At 39.7% G+C, this 27,907-nt stretch overlaps 1 protein-coding gene across 2 annotated transcripts in view; it reads left to right on the forward strand.

The window, feature by feature from the left end:
- KIAA0040 (KIAA0040 ortholog) overlaps positions 1-27,907 on the forward strand; it is a 441,499-nt gene that overhangs the window by 402,600 nt on the left and 10,992 nt on the right. The gene's annotated exons all lie outside the window — the stretch shown is intronic.

Consider the following 27,907-nt stretch of genomic DNA (forward strand, 5'->3'; position numbering starts at 1 on the left):
ATTAACAAACTTTACAATAAGAGGAGAAAGCTATTACATGATAGAACAAAATCCATAAAAGGGAAGTCACCCTGATCATTATTAGTAAAAATTACGAGCACTCATAAAATCAACTAAGGCCAATTTTGAGAGAAAAATTGCCATGGATTCAAAGGACAATCATAAGGCCTTTTTCAGCTATGTTAGGAACCTGGGTGGAAACTCACAGATATGCTCAGAATTAGTCCAAAATGATACAAAAATCACTGAACCCACAGACATTGCCAACATACTGGCAGACAGGTTCAGTGCAAACTTCACCCCTCTCCCCTAAAGGAGAGATAACTATCCCAGCCGAGTGTAGCCTCCCGGACATCTCAAATGCGCAGGTGAAAGCTGCTCTCTCTAAAGCTAAAAACACAGCATCAATGGGACCGGATGGTGTCCCCGGCTGTGTGCTACACGAGCTAAATGAGGAATTAAACCCGCACATAAGGCAGCTGTTTAATCTCAGCCTTACCACAGGATACGTGCCCAAGGAGTGGCGCACGGCAACTGTGGTCCCACTCCACAAAGGTGGCGCCTCTACGGACCCTGGTAATTACCGCCCCATAAGCTTAACAAGTCTAGTCTGCAAAGCTATGGAGAGGATCATAATGGAGCTCATAAACAAAGATATAGGGGACTTGCAGACATTGGACCCGACCCAGTTTGGCTTTGTCAAGGGAAGATCATGCCTTTTGAACTTGGTCGACTTCTTCGAAATAGTCACCAAGGCCATTGATGAAGGAAAGGCAGTCCATACAGCCTACCTTGACCTTGCAAAGGCTTTCGACACAATACCCCACTCGGGTATTGTAGAAAAACTTACCAGCTTAAATGTAAACCCATATGTCACAAGATGGGTTGCAAACTGGCTTAAGGACAGAACCCACAGGGTTAGAGTTGCTGGCGCTGTGTCAGACTCCAAGCCGGTCACAAGTGGTGTCCCACAGGGCTCGGTCCTTGGCCCCTATTGTTTGGCATCTACTTCTCAGAAGTACAGGCCAACATGGGAGGACTTTGGCTGACAAAGTTTGCAGATGACTGCAAACTGGGCGCCATAGTGGAAAGTGCATCGGACACTGATATCCTTCAGAAGGGACTCACGGAAACAGATAGCTGGTGCCAGAGCCATGGCCTGAAGTTAAACGCCAAAAATGTATAGTCATACCCTTCGGGAAAAACAAGGTAACCCCAAGCTACCATATAGGTGGCAATCCACTAAGCACAGAAGAGGTTATCAGGGACCTGGGGACCCAGGTTGACAGTGGCCTTTCTTTGACACTCACATTGCTAAAGTGGTTAGAAAGACCTTCTACATTGCCCACCTGATCATGAAGGGATTCACATCCAGATCTAGTGAGGTCATTGTTCCCCTGTACTCTTCACTTATCAGACCAATGATCGAGTACAATGCCCCATTCGGGATGTATCTCACCCGACATCTGCAGCAATTGGAGAGACCCCAAAAGTTCCTCACCAAAAGGATAAAGGACTCCAAAATCTGTCATATGCTGCCAGATTGAAGAAACTCCAGCTCTATTCAGTCGCATACCGCCTGCTCAGAGGTGACATGTGCCTGACATATAAGGCCATGTCCAACCCGGAATTAATGGACATGCTCCACCTCAAAAATCCAAATCCACCAAAACCACTAGAGCAAGCGACTTAAACCTTAGCACGGATATAAATAGGACGTGCTGGAGGGATAGATTTATCACTCAGAGACTCCCTATGCTGTGGAATAAAATCCCGGTCCATGTGAGGCAGAGCACCTCGCTGACTCTGTTCAAGAGAAATCTAGACCTGTGGATGGGAGATCGTAGGTTTACCCCGGGAATCATCTCTGGGTCACTGCTGGACAGAGGCACAACAAACTAATGGGCACAGTATTTTTTCATATAAGGGGTGGCGTAAGCCACAATAATTTGGGCTAGGCTTATAAATGCCTTAGGGCAGATAGCCTAGTATAAACCTATGAACCTATGAACCTATGAACCTATGAGACTTAGCTTGGAAGAGGAAATCCTGACATTCTTAGGGAACCAGAGAAATTTGATCAGTGTTTTTTCAAACTGTGAAAAAAGGTTGTTGGATATAATTATATTTGTCGCACTAAATTGGTATAGGAGTCTAGGGAGAATATTCATTTTCACAATAGCTACTTTTGAGAGAAATGATAGGTTTAATAACTTCCACCTTTGTAGGTCTTGACAGATGATAGACCATGATTTTAGCAAATTGTTTTGAAGCATAGAGGCTTGGTTGTGTTCGAAGTTGACGCCAAGGTACTTGAGACTGTATGTGATGTGAAAGGGAGATTCAGGGAAAAAGAAAGGTTTATGCGCTTCAGGATTTATTGGGAGAATGTGTGATTTTTTATCATTGACTTGATACCCAGAGGCCTTAGAGAAGGAGGAAATTGCTTTTAATATTTTTGGCAGATCTGTGTTAGGATATTGGAAGTAAAGATTTAGATCATCAGCGAAGGCCGAAATTGCTACTTGTGTGTTTAGAATTTTGGGGATAGTATGAAATATATTTTGAGTAAGAAATAGGAAAAAAGGTTCAATAAATAGATTGAAGAGGAAGGGGGAAAGTGGACAACCTTGCCTTGTGCCATTAGTAATCTGGATAAGATTAGATCTTTTTTTATTTATATAAAGATATGTGCATGAGTTCGAATAAAGAGTTCTGATCATATCTAGGAAGGATGTGGGTATATTAAAATGTGCTAACGTGGAGAAGAGGAATTCCCAGTTTACCCTGTCGAATGCTTTTGATGCGTCTAGAGTTAAGGCATATAACGGGTTTTTTTCTTTTTTGGTAAACTGGATAAGAGAATCTAGTGTTAATGTATTGTCCCATGTATGTCTATTGGACATGAACCCTGCTTGATCAGGTGATATTAGGTGTGGTAGTACCTGTTTAAGTCTGTTGGCTAAGATGGCAGAGAAGATTTTGATATCAACATTTATAAGTGAGATAGGTCTGTAGTTATGCGGGTCTGTTTTTTCTTTATTGTTTTTAAGTAGTAAGATTGTTTTTGAATTGTTCCAGTGTATGTCAGTAATTCCATGTTTTATGATGAAGTTAAAGACTTCTAGAAGAATACGAGCAATTTTTGAGTTAAAAGTCTTGAAGAAGTTAGTAGTGAAGCCATCCGGGCCCGGGGACTTGCCTATTTTGAGATTATTAATAGCGCTTTGAATCTCTCGCATATTAAACGGAGCTGATAAAATGGATATTTGCTCCTGGCTGAGAGATGGGAAGCTGATTGAATTAAGAAATGTATCCATCTGTAGACTAGAATTGTTGTGTCTACTATTGCTATAAATGTCAGAATATATGTCATAGAAGAGCTTAATAATCTCGCAGTCTGTTTTGTATATTTCCCCTTTATGTTGTAAGATGGAGATTGTTGGAGCGCCGCTATTGTTTTTGAGTATTCTAGACAATGTTCTAGATGGGATTTGTGCCCATTCAGAGTAGGTTGCAATTTGTTTTTGTTCCTGTATCGAGTAGTTGTATAAATGTAGTTCACATAGTTCCTTGTGTGTAATATTGATCAATTCCTCTAGTTTGGAGTCAGGATGTGTTTTAAATTCTCTTTCCAAGGAAGCTAGCCTTAGAGCAAGATCCGATTCTTTCCTTTTATTAAGTTTTTTAAAGAATGTGGTTTTACTAATCAGGTACCCTCTTAATTCAGCCTTACAAGCCGCCCATTGTATGTCGAGCGCTATCTGAGAACTACCAAACCCTGCGTATAATTCAGACAATGTCCTATCGATTCTCTCTACCACCTCTTTGTGTTTTAATAAGTTGTTGTTAAAGGACCAGTTTACCCGAGGGGTGGTATCGGGTGTGAAGGTAATCATAAGGGAGATTTTTGCGTGATCCAATAGTAACCACATTTTAAAAGATTATGCTACCAAGAAAGTCTTCCAAGGTGAGAAAAGTGATGCATGCAAACTTTTACAAGAAGTGGCTGAGCATGCACAGACAGAACTTGATGTATACTCTATAGATGTCTGTTTAAAGAATTAGCCATTGTATGTAAAACTTCAAAGTTAGACTATGGAGTACTGTGATTTCTGCACAGAAGAGAACACTGTTTAAAATAAAACAGTTATGGTACTTAAATGTAATGCTTATTTATACAAACAAAGTAAAACAATGGTAGTGAGTTAAATGAAATTATTTTTATTAAAGCTTTGTTGAAGTCTTTATGGCAATATTTCTTACATGCCATGTTAAATGTAATGTGTGATTAAGATGCTACTGAGTTTCTGATGAAGTGTTGTTCAGTATGAAAGATTAACCAGTCCAGTATGTATTTCTCTCACCAGCTCTGTTGGCCTAGAGATATAAAGCCCTGACTACAGTATAAGTGACCCCATCTCAGTGAGTAGCTCAGGAATCTGCTGGATCTGAGCTGGTACAGGTAAGACAGGAGTGTTAAGGGTTAGCCTGTTCTCATGTGCTTTGAAGAAGGGATGAGAAGCACATTTCCAGGCCTGGTTTCCATAGTACAATTCTCCCCTCCCAGAAAACTGGGATCACATGGGTTTTTTTGTCTGCAGACAGGGGACAACCTATGATTACATCACACTATGGCATGAATGTACATCACATCAGCTCACTGTAGGCCTAACTCCTTGAATGCTTTGCGCATGCACAATGGGATGTTAGAGCTTAATACAAAAAAATCCCTGCAAGTGTATGAGAGCTGTCACGCTGTAGAATGCAAGGATCATAAGGCTCTTGCACTAGGGAATGAACTGGTTCACTGGATGGCCAGGACAGACAAATAGACAAGCTGATAGAGATCATATAGTGTGTGTGTGTGTGTGTGTGTGTGTGTGTGTGTGTGTGTGTGTGTGTGTGTGTGTGTGTGTGTGTGTGTGTGTGTGTGTGTATTTGTAAGTGTGTGTGTGTGTGTGTGTGTGTGTGTGTGTGTGTGTGTGTGTGCGTGTTTATTTGTGTGTGTGTATGTGTGTGTGTGTGTGTGTGTGTGTGTGTGTATTTGTAAGTATGTGTGTGTGTGTGTGCGTGAGTGTGTGTGTGTGTGTGTGTGTGTGTGTGTGTGTGTGTATGTATTTGTAATTTAGTGTTAAGAGCCAGATTTTTATGTTATCATACTGATCTGGTAATTGTAATGTTATCAGAATGACAGTTAACAATTTGATCTGTGGAATTCTGGAATAATTTCCAGTTGACATGGACTGTATTTAAAATGCTTGTAGGAAAATGTACCACAGTATTCAACATGAGAAATACCCTGGAAGCTCTTTTTGGTCTCTGACAAAAACTGATCACATCTTCCCCTTCTGCCCCTCATCATAAATACTTGCTTGCAGCCAGATTAAGGCTAGGACTCTTGGATTTTACTACTCCCTTCCCGTAAAACAAACATCCTGTCACTGAGCTAAAGGAAATCTCTGTTAGTTAAGACTACAGAGTCGACTCTGGAATAAGTCCAGGTGTCACACACTAGTTCTTGGCAGTGGTTTATACACAGTACTAGCTTTGTGATGCTCCTGAAAGCAACAGCAGCTTTGGAAAATAAGCACAAGGCTATATTCAAAGCCACAGACCCCCATCCCAGCCCAACCTTACAGCAAAGATGGCGCAGGACTTGAAAAGAGAAATGATTAGTTTGCAGCCAGCCTATGGTGTTATTAACAGTGACGTACTTTACAACGGCTCTTTTGTTCTGATTTGTTTTCTTTAAACTTCTCCATCTCTCTACTGACTTTTATGACAGTATATAGTTAAACCCTGTCAAGCAAGAAGTAAAATGCACTATACTTTTAATCTGGATATTTTAATGCTATTACAGTTTTATGTAGCTATAAATATTTTCTGGTATGACATACCTTTACATACGTAATTTAGTCACACTTATGATATGATGGCACATATTAAATGCAACCACATTACTAAGATGCAATATACTTTGAATATGTATGTTGCTGACCTGTGTGTTTAATTTGGTAATGACCACATTAGCCGACATGGAATATTTTATATCTACAGGGATTGTATTGGAGGCTAGAATCGTGGCATAAAGTACATTAGTTGGAGCCCAGTATATGTATGTTCAGTATGAAATAAATTCAGAGCAGCATACTCATTCAGAATGCAGCACTCACATCACGAGGGAAGTTAAATAACACTGTCTTGGAGATTAAAAATACAATGATTCCTTGAAGCTACTCAGATTTAGGGGTCATTGTTCATTCTCGCATTCAAAGGTTTCTGTCTAAAATCTCAGATAAAGCTTTCATGTCAGGGTCTAACACATACCACATTACCAAACTCATGGGAGTCTTTTTTTTTAATACAGGGCTGCGTGAAACATTGTCATTTATGCAAAAGGAATTCGACACACTGCACTCAGAGATTACTGTCCAGGATGAGCTGTCATAATCTCAGGCAGCCAGATCTGCTGAGAGAGCTATAGTTCTTTCTAGACAAATTAACTAATTTTCATACGTAGCAGCATGCTCACAGAGGTCAGGATCTTACAGCTTCTTTATCCTGGGTGTCACACTCCCTTATTCTTGGGGGTCAGGCTTGACTGATAAATTAAATGTGTTCATGTCCACATAAGATTAATACTTAATGTGGGATATTAATATCCTCCAAATGATGTAACCTTATCCTTGCAAACATGAGTTTTTTGTAGGGTTGGAAGTGTTGTTCTTCCCTCTTCCAGAGTCTTGTTCTCAGAGAACAATGAATGGAATATCGATGTCACACACTATATGAAACCAAATAATATTTTTCAGTCATGGTCAATGTTTTTTATATATTTCTCTGAAAATCTATCTACTATCTGCAGTGGTGGTGCAGCAGCAGCATTGTCGCCTCACAGTAAGACGCTGTCTTGTTCGATTCTCAGCTAGAGCATCTTCTGCATGGAGATATGCATGAATGGTGTACCTTCGTTGAAGGTTGTGCATCAGGGCTGGTAACTCGGCATGTAAAAATCAACTACCAATCATTAGCGGACCAGAGTTCCGCTGTGGCGACCCTTAACCGGGAAAAGCCAAAAGACACAAACAAATCAATACATGCTTTAAAAATTTTCAGCTATAGGGAAAGAGGGCAATCCCTCCAGGCAATGGTCATAAGGCAGAACATTTTCCTGGATGTTTCAGGACAGACACAGACACACACACACACACACACACACACACACACACAAACAAACACACACACACACACACACACACACCTATTTGGGCTACTAAGAAAGGCTTCAAGAATTTGTGCAGTATTTAGTTTGTTGTGTATTACACGTATCTGTAATGCATCGTCTGATCGAGTTCCATCCAGAAGAGCATAAAAGTACTGTGGAGTAGATCATATGTTTAACTTGTTTTAGAGACTGGGCAAAACATGGAATGATTGCCTATTGAAAAATGAGCTATCTCTAGCAGAATATTAATGTATAGGTATCATCCAATAAACAAACAAAGTCCGTCACATCATGGCAGAATTTTAAAATGCAGTGAAGTATGGACTGAAAAAAAAGACTGTCATCTTCTTTACACTCACTGAACATGTCATGAAAACAAAATCGCTGCTGATTCTAGGCACAACCACAAAGCATTCTATAGCTATGTCAAGAATTGCAGTGCAACACCCAGATCTGCTCTGAGTTACAGCACAACTGCACGAAAATTACAGAACCAACTTATATTGCCAACATCCTGGCAGATAGGTTTAGTGCTAACTTTACTTACCCCCCTCTCACCCCCTAAAGGGCCCATATCTATACAGGAAGAATGCAGAGTCCCTGTAATCACAACTATGCAGGTAAAAGCTGCACTCTAAGGCCAAAAACACAGCATCCATTGGACCGGACAACATCCCAGGCTGCATTTTACATGAAAGTCAGAACAAACTGGCTCCCCACCTAAGCACCATGTTCAATCATAGCCTCTCATCAGGCTTTGTGCCCACTGAATGACACACAGCAACAGTTATACCACTCCACAAATGGGGAGCCACGACTGATTCCGGGAACTATTGCCCTATTAGCCTGACAAGCCTGGTCTGCAAGGCCATGGAACGTATCATCATGGAACTCATAAACAAAGACATTGTAACCTCCAGACTCAGGACCCCACCCAGTTTGGGTTTGTGAAAGGAAGATCATGCCTCCTGAACCTGATCGACTTCTTTGAGGGAGTCACCAAAGTTGTAGATGAGGGTAAGGTGGTTCACACAGCCTATCTTGACCTAGCCAAGGCTTTCAACACCATCCCCCATTCTGGAATTATAGCTAAACTCACTAAACTAGGTATAAATACCTACGTCACAAGATGAGTTGCCAACTGGCTCACTGACAAACCCACACTTGTAAAAGTTGCAGACTCCAAATCTGACTTCAAATCAGTGACAAGTGGAGTACCACAGGATTCAGTCCTGGGACCTCTCCTGTTTAGTATCTACTTCTCTGAAGTACAGGCTAACACAGAAGGCCTCTGGCTAATAAAGTTCACAGATGACTGCAAACTAGGAGCCATAGTCGAGTCCCCAAATAATGTGGACATCCTACAGAAGGGCCTCATTGAGGCAGATGCCTGGTGTCAGAGCCATGGCCTCAAGCTCAATGCCAAAAAGTGCATTGTCATCCCCTTTGGTAAAACCTCTGTACCCATGAACTACCACATAGGCAGCAGTCTACTTAACATGGAATATGTGATAAGAGACCTTGGGAACAAGATGGACAGTAGTCTATCCTTTGATAATCACATCATCACAGTAGTCAGGAAGTCTTTCTATGTGGCACACCTCATCACAAAAGGGTTCTCATCCAGGAAAAAGAGGTCATTGTCCACCTCTATTCAACACTCATTAGACCCATTATAGAGTACAACGCCCCTTTTGGAATGTACCTCACAAGACATCTGCAGCAGCTAGAAAGGCCCACAGAAGTACCTCAAAAAGAGGATTAATGGCCTCAAACAGATGCTCTACACTGACTGTCTCAAAAAGCTCCAGCTTTACTCCATAGCATATCGCCTGCTCCGAGGTGATCTTTGCCTAACATATAAAGCTATGTCAAACCCAGAGCTGTTGGACATGCTACACCTAAAGAAATCCCAATCCCTCAGAGCTACATGTTCTAGGGACCTCAACCTTGTCACCACAATAAACAGGACATGCTGGAGTGATAGATTCCTGTCCCAGAGACTTCCCATACTCTGGAACAAGCTACCCATCTATGTCAAGCAAAGTTCCTCATTAGCACTCTTCAAGAAAAATCTTGATGAGTGGATGGGAAATAGGAAATACATCCCGGGGATCACTTCTGTTGCTCTGCTCGACAGTGGCGCAGGAAAATAACTTTCTTGGGTGGTGTAAGCCAGGGAACCTTGTTGGCTAGACTTACTTAGACCCTTGGGCCAATAGCCTAGCACCTACCTATGAACCTATGAACCTATGTAAATGTAAAATAATAATAAAAAAAATCAGCAGTATTTACAAGGATTTGCAAAATTACTATAGTTGTGCGTGCGAGTATAAGCATGCAAGCATGTGTGAGACTGTACACATATCTCTCAACTTTGCTCAAGAATTCAACACAAAGTATAAGAGAACAAAAAGTTTTCCATCAACATGCATTTTCTGAACAAAAGTATGGAACTGTATTGCCTGCAGAGCTCTCAACCTTACACTTCCAAAATGTGGAACACTACCCCTCATAATGTGGAACAAATGGGCAAAATGTGGAACACTTGCTAACAGCTTCCTAACAACTTAAACTAAGATGTTCACAGAATGGTTACAATGTATTATCATAGGATCATAGGAGGTTACTGGGCTAATAGCCCTTGAGCACTTACAAGCCTAGCCAAGAGTTTATCCCCAAAAAGAAACCTCAGTCAGCACCTGTCACCCCTTTCAGTGAGGGACACAGGTGGAACCCCTGGGACAAATTTGTGGTTTCCCATCCACTCATCAAGGTTGTGCTTGAAGAGGGTCAGTGAGGTACTCTGTTTGACGTGTATGGGAAGTCATTCCAGAGATGGGGCAGCCTCTGGGAGACAAATCTGTCTCTCCAGCAGGTGTTGTTGATGTTGCATATTAGATTCAGGCCTTTTGAGCGGGTAAAACACAAGGAGTTAGACTTACAGATAAGCAGCATCTCTAGTAGGTCAGGGTCCGAGATTGCCTTGTAGGCAAGATATATATCACCTCTGAGCAATCTGTATGATACCGAGTAGAGTGATAGTGATTTGAACTTGCCACATAGGACAGGTGTTGGAGGCCATGGATTCTTTGTGAGGTATTTCTGTGGCCTTTTCACTTGGTGCAGATGTTTGGAGAGGTACATACCAAACAGGGCATTATACGTTTATTACCTTTTACTTATAAGAAATTCCTTTTGTTGAACTAACATGATTCAGTATTATTTGCCATGGTTATTGGTTAAAAACTCCCACCCCTGTATGTTTAGCTGACCCTTTGTTATTGGTTAAAAACTCCCACCCCTGTATGTTTAGCAGACCCTTTGTTATTGGTTAAAAAACCCCACCCCTGTATGTTTAGCTGACCCTTTGTTATTGGTTAAAAACTCCCAACTCTGTATGTTTAGCTGACCCTTTATTATTGGTTAAAAACTCCCACCCCTGTATGTTTAGCTGACCCTTTGTTATTGGCTAAAAACTCCCACCCTGTATGTTTAGCTGACCCTTTTGATGCGGAACTATGAGGAATGCGGACTAAAGACTCAAAATGAACATTCCTTGTGAAGAGGTACACTTGAGAGGTATGATGGTTATGCTTTAGTGACAGACTGCAATCCTCAGAAAGTTACCAGAAAAATCAAACATTTTGAAGGGCTAGAGCATAAATACAAGGAAAAATCTGGGAAACTCTGCAAAAATTGGGGACAATTGAAAGAGTGGGGGGGTTGCAATGTCTTGCACTGCATGAATTTTTTTTTCATTCATTTGACTGAAATGAGATATCTTTGAATTTCTTAGTCAAGAAAATGTGTGTGTGAGTCAAGAAAATGTGTGTGTGTGTGTGTGTGTGTGTGTGTGTGTGTGTGTGTGTGTGTGTGTGTGTGTGTGTGTGTGTGTGTGCGTGTGTGTGTGTGTGTGTGGATATTAAATACTTACATAACATATTTTATATGTAAATTACTTCCTCCAAACAGATATTACATATGCTGCAGCAACTTTGAATCATTAAGTGGAGGAACTATTTTACATCAAAAATATAAAAAAAATGTATAGACTACAAAAATATAAAACAATTTAACAGATAAGCCTATTGTCTAAGACCAGTAATGCCCTTCACGGGTGGGAGTTACAGGGATATAATGGGTCTACCAGGGGTGATGAGCCCCTCAGACTGTGGCACTGCAGTCCTTATCATCCTTCCTTCCTGGGCATCCTTCCTTAATATACATGCCAATACCAAACTATTATATCATCCTGTATATCCCAGCACTTTCCAGATGTCTTTCCTTCCTTCCTATGCACTCCAGCATCCCACCAGCCTTCACTCCAGAACATCCTAGTAGCTCACCAGACTTCCTTCCTATACATTAGGATCTCCACCTGCTTTTTATCCTACACATGCCAGGACACAGCAGCCTCCCTACACATAAATCGCATCCATCCTTCTCTTTAAACTACCAGTCCTACCAGCCTTCCTTTGTGCACATGCCAGTACATACTAGTCTCTCATTCTGTACATCCCAGTACAGTTGCCTTTTCCCTATACATCCCAATACCTCACAGACGTTCCTTCCTAACATTTCAGTACACACAAGCCATCCTTCCTATACATCAGACTATCTCACCAGATTTTCATCCTATAAATACAAGTATCCACCAGCTTTCCATCCTATACCCAATTCTCATGAGCTTTCCTTGCAATGCATTTCAGTATCTCTCCATCATTTCTTCCTATATATACCACTATTCCATTAGTATTTCTTCCTATACATCCCAGTACCTATCAGGCTTCCTTTCTTTTGTCAACAAGATGCCTGTCCTATATATCTCAGTGCCCACTAGCCTTTCTTCTTATATGCCCCAGTATCCCACCAGCCTTCTATCCTAAACATCTTAGTATCTTATGATCCTTTTTCTTCCTTTATATCCTACATTCATTATGTCTTCTATCCTGTACAAACCATTATTCCCAGAAGTTTCCATCCAAAACATCGAAGCTCCCCACAAGCCTTTTTATTCAGGAACCTTTCCTCCTTCCATTTTATTTTTTTCAAAAGGACAGTCAATGGTATTAAATTAAATGGTATTAAAGGTCACCCTTCAGTTCTTGATAAATTCCAGGTAGGTCTCTGTCTAATCCTCCTCTAGTTTCTGGATATCTTCCAGGATGATGTCACCTATAGAAGGAAAACTCTAGTAGTTACGAGAGGAGTTACTGTTAGTAACAGAAGAATGGTAAATATAATTAAAAGTGGAAAGGGATGATGAAGCAGGGGTGAAGTAAAAGAAATAGGGAGAGAATGAGATTTTGGATGCAGATCCCCAAGGAGAATAACAACAGTCATACAGAATATTATATTCATAAAGCAGCAGAAAGTATTCTAAAAACAGCCAACATGAGAATTGAGAAAGGAGATTTTGCCAATAGGGATGACTGCAAGAAGGGCTACAGAAAATAGGCAAGAAGAGGCTAGAATTTACTGGAGAAAACAGGCAAACGAACCAAGGTATTTGGAGCAAATCAATAGAGAAGGAAAGATAGAGTAGGATGTGGCCAAGAAGGCATTTAAATTGCATGCTAGAGACTGCCTTCTGTCTTGATATCAGAGTACAAGCAGAGAGAAAGGGACAAGGGAATCTTATGTGAAACACCTGCTCTGGCAGAGTTTTTACTTGAATCTAGAATAGAATCGGTTGTTAAAAGGGATAATTAGTAAGGCATATAAAATTGGGTGGCCGTGGTGGTGCAATGGTTAGCGTTGCCACTTCACAGCAAGAGGTTCTCCAGTTCAATCCTCGGCTGGAGTGCCTTCTGTGCAGAGTCTGCATGTCCTCCTGTGGTCATGTTGGTTTCCTCTGGGTGCTCCAGTTTCCTTCCACATCCCAAAGACATGCTGTAGGTGGATTGGACACTCTAAATTGGCCCTAGAGGTGAGTGCGTGCATGTGTGTGCCTTCTGTGGAAGGTTGGCTGGCAACTTGACACCATAAAACTCCACTACCAATCATGAGCAGACAGGTGATCCGCTGTGGCGTCCCCTAACCGGGAAAAGCCAGAAGAAGTAAGGCATATAAAATATTACACAATCGCTGTAAGAATCAAACAAATTTTGAAATGATCTGGAAAAGTTTACAAGGGAACAATGGGAGGACATATGTATGACTCCCAGGTATGTAATACACTCCAAAAGGTTTAGGATTTTTGGATGGAAGTGCTTGCATATGTATTTTTATACTACAAGCATTCTTCAAATAATTTTTCCTCAGGTAGATAGCACATGTTGGAGGTGTGATGGACAAGAAATATATAATTGGGAATACACATTTTGGGAGTATAATGAGTTGGCAGATTTAAAATAATTCCCTACAAAGTACTGTGTCAGACATATTGGGTGAGCAAATGGCTTTAACTAAGGAGAAGATCTGAATTCTATGCACATAGTAAGGCCTTATTAAATTTAATTCTGGTAGCTGCCAAAAAATCAATTACTAGAAAATGGAAATCAAAGTCTAAAGCAACTGTTTTTGAAGCACTGAATATTTTAAGAGATAAAATAACTTGAATAGGGATCTTCAGAAAAGGGAAGCAGCAACATAAATAGAAATAAATGGAAATTGTGGGAATAATATGTGCAGAATAATGTTCAGATTAATGTAGAGTAACTTGAACAAATTATATAATATCTGATGATCGCTCTAAAGAATGAAAAAAATATGGGATGGTTAATGTATGCAAAAGGAAAAAATGTTAATATGATTTGTTTTCTTTTCTGTTAATGTATGTATGCTTATGTCTTAAGTGACAATTTAATAAAGGTGTTTTAAAAAATATGGCTGTGATGATGTGAGGTATTGCCAGCTATGTCAGCAAAAGTAGGGCAGTGGGTGTGTAACATATGCCAGTACAGCTAGTTGGAATTTTGTAAATAATTATGTCATTTGTATATCAAACTGATTTATACAGGTGTTATGTTGAAAATATATTTGTAAAGTTGCTTGTGTTAAAAAATGTACCAACAGTGGGTCCTGACTGTATTGTAAATGATTAAATTTATATGTTTTAACAGAGGATACTGGAAGAGAAGAGGTTAAACTCAGCCCCAGCTAACTTTGAAAAATAGTAAGAAATTACTAAATTTAGGCCACAGTTCTGACTGCAGCAAAAAACAAAATGTCTGGGAAAACAAGCACTAGGAAGCCTTCTGTATTGTCTTTAGCAGTGAACTAATTGCTATGGTGGAAGGAAAGAAATTTGAAATTGTTTTATGACTTCCAGAAGCAGCAACAGCTCTGAGTAAAACTCTATGTGTATATGTGTAGTATTGCCACATATGTGCTAGATCCTGGCAGTTTGTAGCAGTGGGTGTAGCTTGGGAAGCAGAAGTCAGATGACCAGATGTATGTGATGCCATTCTGTAATCTAGGACAAAAATGATGTTTTAATACCAGATGAGACTAAAGTCTCAGGCAGTCTGTTTTTGACACTTGATAAGGGAGGAAGACCACTCACCTACATCATCTTGCCTTGCTCTAGTAAGTGAACCAGGGAATAGTAATTCTGTATATCAATCAGGAAAATATAGTAAGATTAGTTAAGCACTGTTTTTCTGTATCTGTATGAATCCATTCAACTGTGTTATTTTAATAGGCCCTCTGGTTGAAACTCTGGTCTTTATTGTAAATAGATATTTAGTATTTTCAAATTCTGTTATTATTAAACATATTTAAACTTTTCATTGTTGCTCGTCCTTTAGAGAATATGTTAACCTTTGAGAGTACTTGTATCTATTTGGTGACTCTGTGGCCACTCCTAAAAGCCTTACTGCATTTGCCAAACACTATCATTTGTATTAATATTAATTTCACTCAGTATAATTGGGTACCCTTGTAAGAGCCTTAATCTGGCTTTGGAGTGTCTGGTGGCAGTAACTACCTTATAGTATGGGCAGAAGGGGACATAGACAATAAATCTGTGCCAGCCTTTCCCAGGTGTGTGTGTGTATGTGTGTGTGTGTGTGTGTGTGTGTGTGTGTGTGTGTGTGTGTGTGTGTGTGTGTGTGTGTGTTTGTGTGTGTGCACAAATCAAATCTCCTAGAGTGTGTATGTCAGCTGCTTGGAACAGGGACACAAAGCACTGGTTTCACAGAAGGGGTGCTGGAGGACTTGGCTTGGACACTTGGCTGAGGACTCAACTCCATAATTGTGCCAGTGGGTAGTCTTATTGAGAAATAGGAGAAAGAAACTCAGACCCCAGACTGAGTGTGTTCCCTGCATGCTCTTAAGGGAAATTGTGCTTGATGCAGAAAACTGCATCTGGAAATACTGGGTGTATCCATTTTTGTTCCAAGTGAACATCCCTCTCCAGTGTCAGGGGTGAGGATTCAGGCTCCTTGATTACTATCCCAGAGAGGGGACATCACAATGGCATCCATATAAAAGTGTGTGAGGGAGACATTTAATTCACTTTTATAAAGCTGTCAGGGATTTACATACAAGGATATGACTTGGACTTAATAGGATTGACACATTTAAGCTACTAAAATGTTCTCAAAGAACAGGAGATCAACCAGCTGGTCTACAAAAAAGGTTGCTAACTATTGGAATAAATTACTTGTTATTACACATTAAAGATATTCAACCATTAGAGGCATTTGAAAACTTGTAGGACATGCATTTCAATAACGGCTGTTGTCAGTGCTGACAACCTCTGGCCTGTGATTATTAATTTATTGTATCATACTGAGCACTGATTAGACCATTTGACTGACAGGGTGCTGCAGGAAAGGTACCTATGAAAACAAATTAGAAAGGGTCCAGCAAGGTAAAGCTGGATGTAACAAGGCAATGTTTGGATAGTCTGGATATAGGTATAGTAAGGCAAAGTTTGGATGCTCTGCTGGGAGTAATAAGGCACAATTTGGATAGTCGGAAAATCAGATTATTGCTAACTATGAAAAATACTTTTGGTAAACCTAGAAAAACTGATTTGTCTGAAAGTATTAATAACGTTAAGAAGTGTGGTTTCAGTGATGTTGTCAGGCCTGCATCTCTGTTGTGGGTATGAGAGGGAATAGGTGGTTCAGTTAAGTTGTTTTGGATGCAGATTTCAAGTAATTGTGTGTGTGTGTGTGTGTGTGTGTGTGTGTGTGTGTGTGTGTGTGTGTGTGTGTGTGTGTGTGTGTGTGTGTGTGTGTGTGTGTGTGTGTGTGTGTGCGTGCGTGAGTGCGTGCGTGTGTGTGTGTGTGTGTGTGTGTGTGTGTGTGTGTGTGTGTGTGTGTGTGTGTGTGTGTGAGGGGGGAATTGTTATTGGTCTGTATTGCCCTAGGCCTTTATGAGGTAGCATTAATGTTTCAAATTTTCAGGATTGAGGGATAGTCACTTCTTTGACAGATCCATTTATAAATATTGAGACAGGTTTCAAATATTATTCTCTTATCTTTCTTACAAACAAATCTAGATGAAATAAAAAGACAGTAAAAGACTGCAGCCCTTATAAAAACTATGCTGAAGCCCTCATGCAAGAGTTCCATTACCTCTTGTTCCATCTCTACTGTGGTGCTTGGAATGCCTACCTCATAGCTGTAGCTCATTGTGAGGAATGTTTCTCATTTTTAATCTTAAAAATCCCATGCTCCATGGTGTTCCACAATGAAATGAACATTTCATTTTAAGTAATATTTAATTTATTCAGCAACTGGACTTTATAACTATAAAGTAACATATGTTTTCCATTCTGCAAGCTTCTTAGTTGAAGCTGCTCACTAATCCAAGATAGGTAGCTCTTTTGGCACCTGTTGTGTCTATTCCCCCAACTCTAGAGCCACAACAATCTTCTCCTTAGATAGGATCACGGGAGAGAGAAAAAATAGGTCCTCCAACCCCATGGAGTGCTAAAGAGCTTCAGTTTTGAAGAACTGAAAACAAAAACACCAGCAAAAAAATGTTCTCCTTTTAAACTGTAGCAACTACTTTCAAGCAGTAGTATAGTCCACGATCAAAACACAAAGCACTTCACTTGTGAAGTCCAGGAGTTTCTGTGAAAAACTTTATTTCCATTTAAAGTATATCAGACTGTTTGCTATCACTCAGAGTACTTAAGGTACTTCAGCTCAGACTGCAAACATAATAATTTAAAGGGCCCTGATGAATGCCAATCATGTCACTTACCACTCTGTGCCTTGGGCAGCTCCTCCTTTGCCCCACCCTAGCCACACTAGTGGCAATTGCTCCATATTTTGAACATGGAAGGTTGAAAGCTATGTTTGAAATCTGCTAGTGTAATTGTGTATATTCAGACCCTCCCCTTCATAAGTCCCATCATTTACCATCAACTACCTCATTTGGATTATCCCCACCCCCTCCCCTGGCCCTGCCTATAAAGCCTTCCTTTATGGAGATCATTAGTCCTCCTTTCCATCTCTGCTACACTAACCCTACATCCCAGATAACTCCAAATACCAGACCATGTTTTTCATTTCCCATGTTTCTGCAATACCAGCAATATGCTCTCTCCTATCTTAAATCACTCCTTAAATCTGCCCGTCTTCCTAACTACACCCCTTGCACTTCACAGTAAGTACATCCAAGCATAGTCTGTGCTCCTTGTCATTCTTATTTACTGCTCTGCTATGTTTTCTGTGTATTTTCTCATATGCATATTGTCTAAGTACCTAATCCTTTTTAGCCTCTTTTGTCTCCCCTATTATCTTAGTTTAAGGGTACAAACATGTAAATGCACCTTTGCAAAGCAGTTCTGAGCAACACAATCTCTTGTAAGCTAAGATGAAGCCAGAGCCAGCTCTTGTGCTTCTGCAAGCCCTCTTCATCCTCTTAGTCCCACAGTCATCTTGCCACCATCAGTGATTAGGCTACATGTTCCTGACCTTCTCTGGCATATCAGCTGCTGGAAGAGATAACTGCTCTTATAATGTTACCTCCTAGCACAGATCCCTGCATGTACGTGCCACGATAATGCTATCTCTTAGCACAGATCCCTGCATGTATGTGCCACAACAATGCTACCTCCTAGCACAGATCCCTGCATGTACGTGCCATGACAATGCTACGCCCTAGCACAGATCCCTGCATGTACGTGCCATGACAATGCTACCTCTTAGCACAGATCCCTGCATGTATGTGCCACAACAATGCTACCTCCTAGCACAAATCCCTGCATGTATGTGCCACAACAATGCTACCTCCTAGCACAGATCCCAGCATGTACATGCCATGACAGTGCTACCTCCTAGCACAGATCCCTGCATGTATGTGCGACAACAATGCTATCTCCTTCAACATATCCCTGTGTGTGCATGTGCATGAATTTAACTCTGCTATGGGCTCCCTCTCCTCTTTCCAAGTCTGTTAATCCCCTGACATCAAATCTCTTTATTCTGTCTTGGCACTAGATCTTCAAACCTTCACTTTCTGCCCCCTGGTTATATAGCAAATAATTAAGAAGTTGAGTGTGAATGCATTTTTCCAGTATCTTAGAGATAGGGGAGAGAATAGCAATAGGTCTAAAGCTGGAAATATCTGTGTTGTTTCCACATTTATGAAGAGGAAGAATAAATGCCTTTTTCCAAACTATAGGTATATGGGACTCCTGAATAAATCTGTTAATAAGAATGCTGACGGGATAAATGATAGAGTTGGCTGATATTTGTAGAAACTCTAGAGGTAAGTTGTCCAGGGCATAGGTGCCAGGATTGAGCTGGATATAGGAAAAGTATAGGTATTTTGAGTGGTAGATTTTAAGGAGCTAAGTTGGTTTCTGGAAAGTTGGTGACAAGATTATCTATGTTATCTGTGAAATATGAGTTAAAGAGTGAGGCTATTTTGTTGGTGTTTTATCTGCATTTCGACAACGATTATTATTTGAGCCTGGGTTTAGTAAGAATTTGATGGAGCTCCAAATTTTTTTAGGGTTTTGTGTATGGTGATTTTGTAGATTAAGGTAGTGTTCTTTTTTATTTTTAATTCTTCTTCTTCTTCTTCTTTCGACTGCTCCCATTAGGGGTCGCCACAGCAGATCAACTGTTTTCATTTCTTCCTGTCCTCTGCATCTTGCTCTGTCACACCAACCACCTGCATGTCCTCTCTCACCACATCCATAAACCTTATCTTAGGCCTTCCTCTTTTCCTGTTACCTGGCAGCTTCATCCTTAGCATCTTTTTTCCAATATACTCTGCATCCCTCCTCAGCACATGTCCAAACCAACATAATCTTGCCTCTCTGGCTTTGTCTCCAAACCTTCCAACCTGGGCTGACCCTCTAATATATTTATTCCTAATCCTGTCCATCCTCATCACACCCAGTGCAAATCTTAACATCTTCAACTCTGCCACGTCAAGCTCTGACTCCTGCCTTTTTGTCAATGCCACTGTCTCCAACCCATATAACATAACTGGTCTCACTACCCTCTTGTAGACCTTCCCTTTCACTCTTACTGGTACTCGTCTGTCACAAATCACTCCTGACACTCTTCTCCACCCACTCCATCCTGCCTGTACTCTCTTCTTCACCTTTCTTCGACACTCACCATTACTCTGAACTGTTGATCCCAAGTATTTAAACTCATCCACCTTCACCACCTCTACTCCCTGCATCCTCACCATTCCTCTACCCTCCCTCTCATTCACACACATATATTCTGTCTTAGTCCTGCTGACCTTCATTCCTCTTCTCTCTAGAGCATATCTCCATCTCTCCAGGGTCTCCTCCACCTATTCCCTACTCTCACTACAGATCACAATGTCATCTGCAAACATCATAGTCCACGGGGACTCCTGTCTGATCTCGTCTATCAACCTGTCCATCACCATTGCAAATAAGAAAGGGCTCAGAGCTGATCCTTGATGTAATCCCACCTCCACCTTAAATGCATCTGTCACTCCCACCGCAGATCTCACCGCTGTCACACTATCCTCGTACATATCCTGTACCACTCTTACCTACTTCTCTGACACTCTCGACTTCCTCATACAATACCACAACTCCTCTCCAGGCACCCTGTCATACGCTTTCATTTTTTAATGACAAGACATTTTATTTGATTACAGAGCTATTTATCTTGTGTGAGGTAAGAGGAATTTTTGTTTTTTTTGACATAATTTCTATGCTTTGTCCTTGGCAGTCATGAATTGCTTAGTGGGTCTGGTAAGCCAGCTGGCATGATTAGTTTTCACTTTCTTTTCTAAGTGGAGCTAGAGTGTTTAGGATATTCAGAAATGTAGAGTTGAAGAACTTCGTCAAGGGGAAGGACTTTTAGTGAATCCCAGTTGATACTTTGTAAAGTATTGTTAAGGATGGTTGGGTAGCATTAGGGTAATTTTACATATTGTAAAGGCAGATAGGTGGTCACTAATACTATTGGGGAGTATACCTATGACGGAGATTTTATTGGGGTGGAAGACCATAATCCAGACCAGGATTGAGCCACTGTCATCATTTTTGTTGGGTCTAGTTATGTTGGTAATTAACTAGGTATAGTTATATAAGTTAATGTTAGAGGATAGATGTCTAGCCAGTTAAGATTTACATTGCCCAAAATGATTGTTTCATTTTATTATATTGTTTGTTGTCCAGGCTAGGATTTCTTCTAATATGGCAATATTATTGCCTGGAGGGATATGCAGGACTAGAATAAAGAGGCTCTTGCAATTATTCAATTTTAGGAAATATATTAATATTTTGGCAGAGGAAAAATGAGGAATAGACTTTGGGGCTATGTTAAAAGTATTTAGGTATGATAGTGCTACTCCTCCCCCATTTTACAGGTTTGTCTAATCATAAATAAGCAAAGCCTAGAGGTAGAAATTCAGAGTTTTTAATGTAAAGTTTTAATCATGTCTCAGTAGTGGCTATAATATCAGGTTTGTTGTGTGCTATCCAGATATGTAAATCTGGGATTTTGTTTCTTATTATTTGAAGGTTAAGGGCTGTGAAGTTTAGTGTGTGTGAAATTTTCTCCACTTCTCTAGTTTTAAACTTAACTTTGTAGGTGTTTCTCTTTTCCTTCAAATATATTCCACCCTTTTGCTTTCCTTTTTCACTAAAAAAATAAGGAATCTCAATTATTTCAGCCTGGGACTAATGAAATAATGAAACACCATGGCTGAATCTCAAAGTATTATTACTTGGAATTGAACTTCCCTTTCTTGGCTGATTGCCATGGGCTGGGAGTGGTTACTTTCCCCACTCATGAAAAAAAAAACTCTTGCTGAACATGTATAAAAACTGTCTTTATTAGACATAATATTTATTTTAGCATTTAATTATTTTTCCCTTTTTGTGAAATTTTATTTTCCCTTGCATGTGTATCACCAGCTTCTATTGCCTGTCTTCCACAGTAGTTCTAATGTGTTGCCTTTCTCTGGGCTGCTGCATTATTATATTGTCTCCCACAGAATGGGCCATACAGTATTGATTCAGTAGCTGACAAAGTTTGACTATCTACTTGGATGGTCAGTCTGCTGTTTCTTGATAGTGCCTAGTTTAGGAATAGCCCATTCTACTCAGTCTCATCATACTCAGCTTTACTTTGGGTCTATATTATAATATCAACATCTTAAAATGTCGAATCTCACTTGTTCGACACGAAAATGTTGAACTCCAAGATTCCTGAACAGCCAAATCACTGATTTCCAATGGAAAGAAATCGGTTGGATGTTCTGTTACACCTGCCCTTTCCCTGACTGTAGTGCGGTACCGGAGTTAGAATATTTAATTAAGGGGGTTTGTGGGGGGTACAGCCCCCCATGTTGGGGAGTGTGGGTGGTGAAGCCCCCCACTTAAATATGTTTGTTTTTGTGTGGCGTTGGTGTTTGGGCAACCGTTTCCGTTGGAAAGAAATCAGTGATTTGGCTGTTCGGGAACCTTGGAGTTCAACATTTTCATATTGGACAAGTGAGACTCAACATTTTAAGATGTCGATATTATCATATAGACCCCCCTTTACTTTGCCCTACCCTATTCACTCCCATTCCAATATATTTGTACTTTGTACTCCTTAATTCAACTTCTAAAATCTCCTACCCCACCAGTCATCTATCAGCTTAGTTCTACAATTACTCTGTACTTCATTCATAAACTGGACACTGAAAAGCCACTTAACATCTTACAATTACAGCTTCTTAATATCCATTCACCTTCTAGTTCAGAACAGCCAATTTTAAACGCAGTTCATAATAGCCATCAGTGTTGCAGAATGAACCCAATTAATGTCATGTTTATATTAGTAACAACCATGTTACTGAAATAGCAGATAGCCCACCAGTTAAAATAACCCTAGAGCATTAGCTAAATTTAACATTTCAGGAGATACTGCATTTATTCACTGCATAATATACTAAAAAGGTAAAATACAAAATGAAAATCATAAAGGTAATATAAACACTACTACTATTAAGTTTAGTTTTTTCACCTACTACAAAATCCAACCCTTGGTACTTCAAAATACCCAGCTGCTATACCTTCTAAATGGGACTGAAAACTACCTCTGTGTTCAGACCGTATACTTTCAACAGCTATAACCCACCACACAATTCACTTTTAGATGATGTAGTTCACAAACCACACAAAATTCTAGCCTGATGAGCCTGAAATTGGTCAATATTGATCAGCGCACTACACCAGTAAACAACTATAAACAAATCTAGAGCCATATCAGCAGACCTAGCAAATTTATATAGCTTACAACAAAAAAAATATATATAATCCTAGGAAAGGCAAATTAATGCTATTCACACCTAAATAATTTTCTGCACTCACTCATTATTACATTAGCCAGTAATACTAACATGAAAAGTGTAACCCACAAAAAACTACTAGCTGTAACTATAGACTGAGTGCATGAGATTTTAATTTATTTTGAGTGTGAGTGAGTAAGAGCTCTTAAACTGGAGCACATTGCTCTGAAGTGTAAGATAAGAGATTATATTTTGGGTGGACAGAGGTAGATAGTCCAGTCACAGGAAAATAGAGTGTGTTCCTGTTGTGCTCTTAAGGGAAATTGTGGAATTTTACTTGTGTGCTCTGTATTCTGGTGTTTTCTGTGATGCTCCCATACTGGAGTCAATGGTGAGGACTGAGGGTCCTTAATTACCAACCTGGATTTTAAGTGGGTGACATCACATTTATTGTTGGCAGTCTGGTGGGATATTGGCTGGATGTCACACTTGGTAATAAATATAAGTCCAAGTAGAAATGTTACAGCTTCTGAAGGGAATTATTTTGACAGCAGACACTGCAAAATGGTCATACTGAAAATCATTTTTGGTGAGCCATGACTTTGCCCTTTTCCCTACAGTTTACAGCTGTGGAGTAGCTATATACATAATTGAGATGCGTGTCATGGTCACCTCCCCCCACACACACACATGGAATGCAGAGGGGTGTTGCTTTAAAAAAACACTACTTCACTGAAAATGTTTTTAATATAACCATTTTTAATTATCAACACTCAGAAAAACTGCATTTGTAGTCATCATGAATCCATGCTAATATACTAATCGGGTCTATATTATATAATCAAACTTTCAAAACTTCGAATCCCATATGTTCGACAACGTATGATTGAAGTTCGGAAGTTCGAATATATAATAAAAAACAAAAAACAAAAAAAACTTACCTTAACGGTGCAGGCAGGGGGGCAAGCTCCCCTGTGCCCCCCACACCCCCCTACCCCCTACTTAAATATACCAACTCTGAGATCGCACTTAAGTGCAGAAAAGAGAAATTCTCCCATTCTGCACTGAACGGCACCATTATGCTTAACCTTCGAACACTTGAAATGTCGATCATATGGTGTCGACCATATGACGCTCGACATTTCAAGCATTCGAGGTTCTTATAGGAGCCCTACTAATCAATAATACTCATTTCTTATTAAAGTAGGCCCACTGGACAAACACAGTCTCTTTTCAGTAGTGACCTGGGAGCAATGTCTGGTTAAGTGACTTACTCAGAGTCACAAAGTAGGTAAATGAGGGTTGACGGAATCAAACCCTGTACCATAGGAACTACAGCTCATAGCCTTAATTTTTTCTCAAGCAGGTTGTTATTAACAAGCTTGCCATAGCCAAGAGACACACATTACCACAATAAGCCTGTATGGCTATTCCACTGAGATATTTTGAACTTCCCCAGTGACATGTGTTTTTAAGTTCAACTATGTCTGTTTGATTATCCAAACATCACATCACAGCAACTTGGATACCTCAGCTTGTGAAAAACAGCCTGAGTACACTATTGTATTCAAACTTGCAAAGTTAAAACTAATAAAAAGCATTTTTGTAGGTGCAAGCCCCACATGTTGTTGGCTTCACCCCCCATACATCTTCCTTACATTATTTTTCTCATTTGCAGGTCTTTGCACCTCAGAAAAAGTGGGATCACTGTAAGGAAATGAAAAACCTGCCTTACTTCTCTGAGGTACACTTACCTCAGGCTAGGATTTCTCTCTACTTAAAAGCAAGCAATGAAAGATGGGCAAATGCAAAGCCAGTTTATCAAGTTTGTCAAAATGTGACTCCATGCTTGTGGGATATCAGCAAATGAGTATAAACTTTCTCAATCTCCTGGGTTCCACGGCATTCAGCAGGACAAATGGGTTTGGGATGTTAACATTACACACACCATTGCAAAACATACCTATCAACTCTATTCACATTACAGTCTATGGGCTTCTCTTGCAGGAAGCAATTTCTATATAAAGGTTCCTCTTCATTCTATTTGTAATACCGATGAACATCTTTACTAAAGGTTTAGAATACCTTGTTTTACATTTCTAATAGTAGCTGCTGGGCTAGACTAGGCTAAATTCTGCCAGAGCAGGTCTTTCACTTAAGTTCTAGGAATTGCTATTGATGATAGACTCTTCTTTGAAAAACGTATACTCATACAGTAAAGAAAACCCACTTCAAACTGGGCAAATATATCAACACAAACTCTACCTTAATAAACAAAACAGGATAAAGCTAGCTAACACTCTGCTATTCCATCCCTCATGTATGGGGACCCCATTTTCACCAACTTCCATTCATCCCTCAGTACTAAGCTGCAGTCATGCTACTATAAGACAGCAAAATTCACCTCTAACTATTCAACCGCTTACACCACTTCAGTGATATCTCACAGCTGTCATGGTTAGATTTTCATCTCTATCTGCACATTACTCATCTAACTACTGCCCATAAACTAATTTTCCATCCCAACAACTGTCCTGCTCTGCAATCTATCTTACTCACATATACCCCAACTCAAATCCTCTGCTCCTCAGAAAAAACCCTTCTAAATGTAACTAAACCCAATAAAAGACCAGGACAATGCCTCTATTCATACAACATATCCAAACTATGGAACAGCCTCCCCTCCTCCATTTCTCAACTGAACTCCCTAATGGCCTTTAAAGCTGCACTAAAAACCCACTTTTTTAAAATTTCCAAGTTGTACATGTGAAATGCAGTGTAAGCCCCCTTAGCCCCAATACATATATACCAAGAACCTGCTTCCATCTCTCTGATATCCATCTTCCTCACATAAACTTTTTTTCTCCCACTAATGATATGTATCATTGTACTAAGTTCATTGATTACTATCATATGGTTTGAAAGTATGTTATACTTTAGTAAAGTCTTTGAACATTCCATATACATCTATTTTCAACTCTGTACTTTACTTTTGTACTAGTGCCTTTATTATAATTGTGTAACTAGTTTTGTTGCTATGTTTGTTTAACTGTGGAGCTTTTTCTCCCCAGGCCTGCACTGAAAATGGACTTCTATCCCAATTGGTTTTCCCAGTCAACAAATGTCAATAAATAAATAAATAAGTTTCCTGTATCCCTTTCTCTTTGCCTATACTCTGATATCAATACCTGGTAGGGAACGCAGTCTCTAACCTCATTCCAGATTTCTGCTTGACCCCATCCTACTTTGTTACCTTTCCTTCTCTAGTTATTTTCTCCCAATATCTTCATTCTTTTGCCAGTTTTCTCCAGTAAATTCCAACACCCTCCTTCCCATTTTCTATATTCCTGCTTGCAGTCATCCTAATTGGCAAAATTTCCTTATTCCTACATTGGCTTAGTTCTTACAATACTTTCTACAAATTTATGAATATAATATTCAGTATGTTTACTATTATTCTCCTTAAGGATCTGAAGAGAAAAATTCTGCCTTTTCATAATTTCTCAATTCCCCCCATTTTATCATCACCCCTTTCCACTTTGATTTACAGCCTTTCTGCTTGCATTATGTATATGAGCTTTAACTGTGTAGTTCTGAAGAATCCGTCCAAATCAGGTTATCCTCAACCACTTTGTTCTGTGGCAGGATCAACTTATCTCACTTAACTCTTGCCTTCTCCTCCTTCCAAATAAAGTCCTTCAACTCTTTATTAACTGTTTTTCAGAAAGTATAGAGTTGCACTTACATGTAACAGATGTTCAAATTCCTTGAGAGTCTGTCTTCTTTGCTGGCAGACTGGAAAGGGATGCACTCCAGAAGCAATCTAGAATTAACTACATGGTCCTCTGTAGATACTTTTATCTGCCACTATGTAAGATATTATACAGTATGCCATATTAGTACATGGAGTATATTGATTATGCTTTAAAATCTGCATACTGATAAGCCAAATTTGCACCACTTTGCTGCAAGACCTGATCATAACAACAAACTGTTATGTTCAGGTCTTGTACTGCATTACCAATTGCAACTTCCACAGGAAAGCATCAGCATTGATTTTACAGCTTTGAAAGCTGTAATACTGTTTGCTCTGCTACACAAATAAATGTTGGATGTGAAGTGTCTAGCAGCTTTTAAAGCTGGTAATTGTACTAGTGTTAAGTGAGTTACAGTTTTCATGGCTGTAGAACACTTTGTGTACCAAAACTTTTTGTATAGACCGTGGCAGCTCTCCGTCAAAAAACTGGCTGGCCTATGTTGCCAGTAATCAACATGCCCAAAACTTCCTTAGCATTATGAATTCTAACCTTCTTTTACAAATAGTTAACCACCCAGAAGGGTCTCCCTATATCCTTGATCTAGCCCTCACAAATATGGTCAATTCTTGTAAATCTCCATCTATATCACCCTGCCTTGTTAAATCAGACAATAAATTAGTGACATTTTCCCTTTAAAATGGCAGTATGTCCCCTCTAAATACCTCTATGTTTAAGGAGTTCCAAAAGCAACATTCTTCAGTTACTTGATGACCTAAATACATACATTCTGCTGTAACCCCCCCCCCCCCCAGATAGATCCCATTGCTAACATTGCTGCCTAAGTCTCTGACATCTACTTCCATTTAAATAATTGTATTCACAAGGTAAGTCTCTATCCATGCCAAATATAGTGAAAATTTTAAAAACAGCCCCCTGTGGTGGGTTACCGGTATATATATAAATTACATAACAAGAGAAATAAATTACTTAATGCTTGTAACAGGTCTTATTCTATCGACCTTAAGAGCACTGATAAACAAACTAGTAAAATGCTTAAGCTTCCTAATGGTTCTCTTAAAACTGAGTATGAATTTTAGAATGCTACAAAAGCCAAAAATAACTACAAATATTTAGCTATGTCAGGAAGCTATGAACTAATACAAACTAAGGTTGAGTGTTAGTCTACAATAATACTGCACACTGACCCAAAAAAACAGCTACTGTACTAGGT

This window comes from Protopterus annectens, chromosome 7.part0 (genome assembly GCF_019279795.1).
Source record: "Protopterus annectens isolate FY-2018-M chromosome 7.part0, PAN1.0, whole genome shotgun sequence".
Taxonomy (NCBI): domain Eukaryota; kingdom Metazoa; phylum Chordata; order Ceratodontiformes; family Protopteridae; genus Protopterus; species Protopterus annectens.